This window comes from Lolium rigidum, chromosome 3, assembly GCF_022539505.1.
Source record: "Lolium rigidum isolate FL_2022 chromosome 3, APGP_CSIRO_Lrig_0.1, whole genome shotgun sequence".
In the NCBI taxonomy this organism is placed as follows: Eukaryota; Viridiplantae; Streptophyta; class Magnoliopsida; order Poales; family Poaceae; genus Lolium; species Lolium rigidum.
This window is the reverse complement of record NC_061510.1, coordinates 224525398-224531649: the sequence shown is the minus strand read 5'-3', so window position 1 is coordinate 224531649 and position 6252 is coordinate 224525398. Positions and strand designations below refer to the sequence as shown.

Genomic DNA, 6252 nt, shown 5'->3' with positions numbered 1-6252 from the left:
ATTTGAATCGATTTCCCCGACCCGAACCAACCCTCTCATTCTCCACTCCTCGGTCCCGATACGCCGCCATCGCCCGCCGCCGTGCCGTCCAATGCCGGCCGCATCCGCCGCCTCCATGCACTGAGCGAGCTTCGTCTTATGCCCCTCCACCGGATCCCTACCCACGCCCGGCCTTTCGGCCCCTGAACGTGGCGCCTCGGCTTACCCTAGGCGTGGGGTTAGGCACGGTCGCCGTAGCCGTACCGCCGCCGCCGCTCCCCCCGTGTGACCGTGACGTGCCCTCACACAACGCCCTCCTCCCCATCCCGCGCGGGTGGGGCCCCGCGCTGCACCCCGCCGTGGTCGCCCTCGAGGACTGCATCATCGCCAGGGACCACGACATCCAGGGCCTCCTCGTCGACAACCAGCGTTTTCCCATCGAGAATCGCTGACCAGACAGCGTGCATGAAGGTTGAGGTGCACACCGTTGCCGGCGAGCGTGGAGGTCGAGAAGATCCTCGCCGACATGCGGGTGCTGGATGGCGCGCGCACCACATCGTCGCCAAGCCTCGCTGGTGGAGGCGCACGGTGTTGTCCACATGGATTCCGAGCGCCGTCCGTTTCCATCGACGATGAAGGGCATGCATCATCTGGTGAGTCCACTCTCCTATTTTTTCGCGAATGTGTTTGGAATTTGATGTTCAGTTGCATGCATGGATTAGTCTTCAAATCTATCCCCTATCGTGCACTTCATTTTGATCCATTCAACTCTGATTTCGGGATAATTGTTGCCCACGATGTGTTCGTTAAAATGCCTATACCCACCATTGATATGTATTTATGTTCAAATGGTGTGATCTCATTGTTGAATTTGTAGTTGCCATGAATATGATTTTGATATGAGGCACAATCTAATCTCATACCTAGTAATAAGAAGAGAATGGACTGCAACAACCAATAATTTAGAGGTGCTTCACCAAGCTTATGAAAAGAACAAAACAGTATAAGATAAATGCAATCTGCTGATGCTACTAACACGAGGTACACAACCTTCCACAGAACCATTACAAATCCAGCATGGAACATCTCAGAATTAGAGAGGGAAAGGACTTCACAGCATCGTTTCTAGCACCAGAACCTGATTGGTTTGCTGAAAAGACCGATATGTGAAAAAAACGGTGTGAAAAATGAATTGTACTAAGTTCAAACTTAGGGATCAAGCACCTAACCTGCAGGGTACCCACGCACCTAAAAGATCCAACCAGTGGGGGTAGCTGGTAGTTGTCAAAACAAGCAGTACACCAACCTAACAACAACACATCGAACTTTAAGTTGCACATGATTTAATCCTAAAATATTAAAATACACACAGTTTGAACCATGGATCAGCAGACCGGTGAACCAATATACACTTAACATTCACAAGCATAATATTGCAATTATCATGCATGAGTAACCAATAAATTTATCGTTGGGCATCACACAACAGTAAGTTAACTCAATATGCGTGCCACACTTCCTATAAAGTCTGGTTCAGCTAGAAGGAAAAGAATTGTGGACATCCTTATGGGTGAGAAACACTTTTTAATCACAAGTGGTACTTTTGGAGTTTTGGGTCACTTCCATTCTATTTATGTTAGGAATTATAAAACGAAAATCAACAAAACAAGGAAATGAAGATCCAGCCAATACCTTAATTAACCATCTCATAGGTTCTCTCTGCAATAGGAATAGTAGAATCACCTGGAATAAAAATGCTTAAAAATCACTCCATCATGCGCTTATAGTTAGTTATAAATACAAGTTGAGCTTAGTGTCATAAAGAGTCCTGACCTCCAAATGAAAACGGATCCAAGGGTGAAATAATGGACTTGGATCCTTTGGGTGAAATAAATACTTGTATTCCCATATCCTAGTCTGTTATAGCTGAGTGATTTTCCATCTTATATTAAGTTATTTGGCAGCATGTTGAAAGTTTCTTCTGCTGGACCAGAGGCAGAAGAAACTTGTTTTCTGAGTAAAGTCCCTGGAATATGACTTGAGTTATTAATTGGATTTCCTGAACTCTTAATGATTACAAAGTGCAACTAAGGTGGCTTGTGTTATTGTTGCCTTTCTATTCATTGCTTGTGTTATTGTTGCCTTGCTTGAGCTTCTGAATTTGCTTGCTTGAACTTTGCTAAACAGGAATAAATTTCCGTTTCTGAATCACCTCTCTTTATGAATTTGAGATGATTGACTTGTGTGTGTTCTGTCCACCAAAATGTCACCACTATTCCAGTCCAAAATGTTATCTAAAATGTTCCAAAATGCTCCAGCAGGGTACCTCAAAAAAAAAAAAAAAATGCTCCAGCAGGTCCTCGCCGACGTGCGGGTGCTGGCTGCGCGTCCTCAGCGAGCAGCTAGGGCGTACTCAGTCCGAGTCGGCCAAAGCCGACAACATCGGTATCCAGGGATATCGATGAAGGGCAGGTAACCTGTCTGTTTAATTCCTTAGAATCAAAGGGCAGGCTCCGTGACTACTCTTGTTCAAATTGAGACCAAAACCCTACTACCAGTTCATGTCATGATTCAGTTTTAGCGCTGAGATTCTATTTTTGGAAAATTTGTGTGGATGTTGTGAATGCTCTTGAAGTATTAAGTCACATTGTTAGCATAGTTAGGATTTTTTATTATTCCACAGAACCTGCTAGAGAAACTTTCTGGGGCATTCATGCACATACAAAGCAGCTCTTGTGGTGTTGACTCTTGAGCTGCTAGAGCCGCTCTGTCCATGGAAGTGTTTAGATTGTTGGCATGTCAAGCATTAGAGTTATAGCTTCAATGAAGCATTGTCTTTGACCGGAAAATCAATGATGTCTTACAATTAAGCTATTTTTCTAGTACCTTCCATGTTGCATGAGTAGAATTATGAAAGCACATGTCTTAAGAAAAATCCACTTTTTATGTGGTAGCAAAGATAGAGTTACTTGGGGGCATTGATATAGACTATGGTGGTGTATTGTTTTTTGCTAAAGACTAAAGGTCACATGTGTCATTTTCACAGCAATTTTGTGGTTTAGTTGAATTTGTAATGGATGGTTTATGCTCATCTGATGGTGTGTAAGGCTGCAAGTCATTCTCAGGAAATGCAAGGTACACCTTAGATTAAAGCTTCCAAGCGCCTCCTATATAAGTAGATATACCGAGCCTTATTTTGTTTGCGCTTTCTTGACAAATATAGGGGTACACGCCATAAGGCTTTTGTTGTACTTGCATAGTACTTCTGCACTCAGTTTTGCCATAAGTCATTTTCTGATGAAGTGTCAAATGGCCATTCCTGTGGGAAGCAGCCTGTATTACGCGCAATTGATGTTATCAGGATTTTGTAGTTAATTTCTGTTTTTTTGCCAGCAAAACATTAGCACTAAGTTGTCTGCATTTTTCAGAAAGGACAAGGAAAGGCAATACCCCATCGAGTAATGGGACCCCAACAGCACTCCCATGACTTTGATTGAGGATTTGAATGCATGCATGGTAATTACCCTATTCTGAGCATTGCCATTTTCCTTTTCTGAAGTTACGTTTGAGTGCTAGAATAACTAGCATTGTGTTCCTTTGCAACAGGATCAGAAGGATGACCAACATTTTATTATATTCAAAGAACAACTTCACTATTTACAGGTTTAGTTTTTGTGTGATTCATTGAACGGTTTCACTATTTGCAGAGTACTTAGGTTCCACTTTCATATTATACACTATATAAAAGATAAGCAGTTTAGCGCATCAGTATTGATTCGGGTACTGTAGATGGGTAATTTTCGTTCATTTTCTTCCATGGGCTGAGCGACACGTGTTCTGTTAGTTTCTTTCTACCTTCGATGGATTTCTTCGTTAGTTTTTTTTCTTTTTCTTCGGAGGGATGGGCTACCGGTTTACCGGTTCGTAGGTTTCCTTGCTTCTTATCATTATCATACCCTTCCGGTAATTGCGTTTTTTTTCTACGTTCTGCCAGCAATTTACAGCTTTGAACCACAGCTAGCACTGCTGATCGTTTTCTAGCTTCTCTCCTCCTATCGTGGTCTTTCTAGAAGACTCATTTGCCCCTCTCATCTAATCCAATCGTGTTTCCCCTTCCCCGCACATTTCATCTCTTTACTCTGACCGAGCTGACCGAGCAACAGCAGACGAACTCCAATGGCGGAGCCTCCCCCTCACTCACCGTAACCGGCACCAGCGGGCACACGGGGCCGCCCTTCCAGCCCTCTCTCTCTGGCCGTCATAGTGCCTTTGATTCTCCTTATTTGAGCTTCACATCCCCGTGCGGTGCACACTGCTGGAACCACAGGGGTCGCCGCCTTTCTTTCCCTAGGGAGGTCGCTGTGGGTGCTTCCTTCTGTGAGTTCCCGGCGTGACAGGTGCCGCCGGTGCCGAAATGGGGAGGAGCACCGGCCGAGGACCACATCAAGAGCCCCTGCCCGCCATGGCACTGCGTGTGACGCAAGGCCGCGACCCACTGCGCCCACTGCGCGCACTGCCCTGCTGGCCTCTGGACGGGCCGAACCATTGTTGCGCCGTGCCAGTGGCCGGTCAGCTCGCCACCGTCGCGTTCCCCAGCCGCCCCCGTTGTCCGGCCTGGCACGGCTGATTGATGATCCGCGATGTCTTCTTCCTCCGTTGTGGTACTGCATGCAAATTGGCCTGTAAGGTCGGGTGTTGCGCATCGAGTTCGGCAGTCAGGCTATAGCGGCAGGTTGTCGTCCACTATGGCCTGGAGGATGAGCTGTGCAACCTGATCTGGAATAGCACTTCAAAGGTCAGCTGAAGTCTTTGTGCACGTGAAACTTCTTATTGAAAATTTTCGATACAAAGTTATACATATTTTTTCTCAAGTTATCATTATCAGATATTGTACTGTGTTATTTCTGTGAACTAATAATTGATTTTATTTTGTCTTAATTTGTACTGTAGGATGGTAGAGACCTTCTGTGAAAATTGGAGAACAAATTTGCCTCTCATCGTATTCCCTCGGTATGATAGGATTGTTTTGCTCATCATTTGATTGTGTAGGTATTTGCTCTCTTCCTCCTCATGTTTTAAATTGGATATATTTCTCTTCCTTTCAGGTTATCAGCTATGACTTTGCAAAAAGCATGTAGATTTACATACCCCTATCCTCTTTTTTCTTGCTGTGTTGGGCTGTTGGTAGTCCAGATGTGAGAAGTTACAGTCTATTTTCTTGAATATAGCACCCTGCTATGGATACTTTTGCGCCTGATAAGTTAATCTCCCATTACATATTTGATGCTTCAGTTCAGTGCTAACAATTAAAATAGCTGATCTCTCACACCTCCTCCTTCATAAGTGTGCAATGCTTCTCATGGTAATCACATGTTATTTTTAAGGTCCAAGCCATGTTCAAATTTTTTTTATCAAATGTTATTATTCATTAGTAATTCTTTCAACTGGAATCATACTTTTTCAATTACATTTGGGTCACAATTTTGGATGAAGATATTTATCTCACCAATCAGCCAAAGTAGTGTACACCTGGGCAATGACTACTGTTATATTGCCTCAGTCAAGAGGTGGGCTTTTTAAAAGGATTTTTAAGGCTAGGGCCCCTGCAATGGCCAGAACTATCATTGATTACTTTCACAAGGAACTTACAAATGTTGATTCCAAAAGGTACACTAAATATGGTGGCGGGTATAGGACAAAAGTGGTTTCAGATTTGTACTACTAGGCAATATATTCGATCTCGCGCTTTTTGCTAATGCATACTCTTAACCATTTATCTGCCACTGTCCATGCTTGAACGTAAAATTTCTGCCTCTCCAATTTTCTTTGATAAGTAATAGAATCGGCCTGATCTGTCCCTCTACATGTGCATGGCAGTTTTCTGAGAGTTGAGAGCTTGGATGATATGATATGCATTGTCAGCTATGAACATATAGTCTAATTGCTGATGCATGGTTATAAAACTGAAGTACCAAAAGGGGACTGCAGGCTTCAACATCAGTGAAAAATAATCTTGTGGGAGCCTCCACTATTGATTTGCAGGAGTATAAATGTAGTCAGGTACATTCTACGTCATGCATTATTTGTTTTTTGCTACGTGATTCTTAGCTTGAATTTGAGAAATGCTTTTTTTTTGTTCAATGTGTTTTTTCTCACTACCTGATGTTGTCATAGTCAAGTAATGTTTTCTGAGTTGACAAATCAATACGAAAATCTTCCACTCTGAATGTTGTATGTTTGATAAGCAGCCTATAGTCTTCTAAGATGACACTT

General features: G+C 43.5%; 1 long non-coding RNA gene across 2 annotated transcripts; it reads left to right on the top strand.

Moving 5' to 3' along the window:
• The first annotated feature begins 2340 nt into the window (after positions 1–2340).
• LOC124699028 lies at positions 2341–5959 on the top strand. 2 transcript variants are annotated; one of them, XR_007001233.1, is made up of 5 exons: positions 2341–2451; positions 3408–3495; positions 3586–3642; positions 4930–5028; positions 5857–5959. It is a non-coding gene; the product is annotated as an uncharacterized LOC124699028 (long non-coding RNA). The 2 variants fall into 2 exon arrangements; XR_007001232.1 differs by lacking the exon at positions 5857–5959 and adding an exon at positions 5085–5417 and having other exon boundaries at positions 4930–4989.
• Positions 5960–6252: the final 293 nt, after the last annotated feature.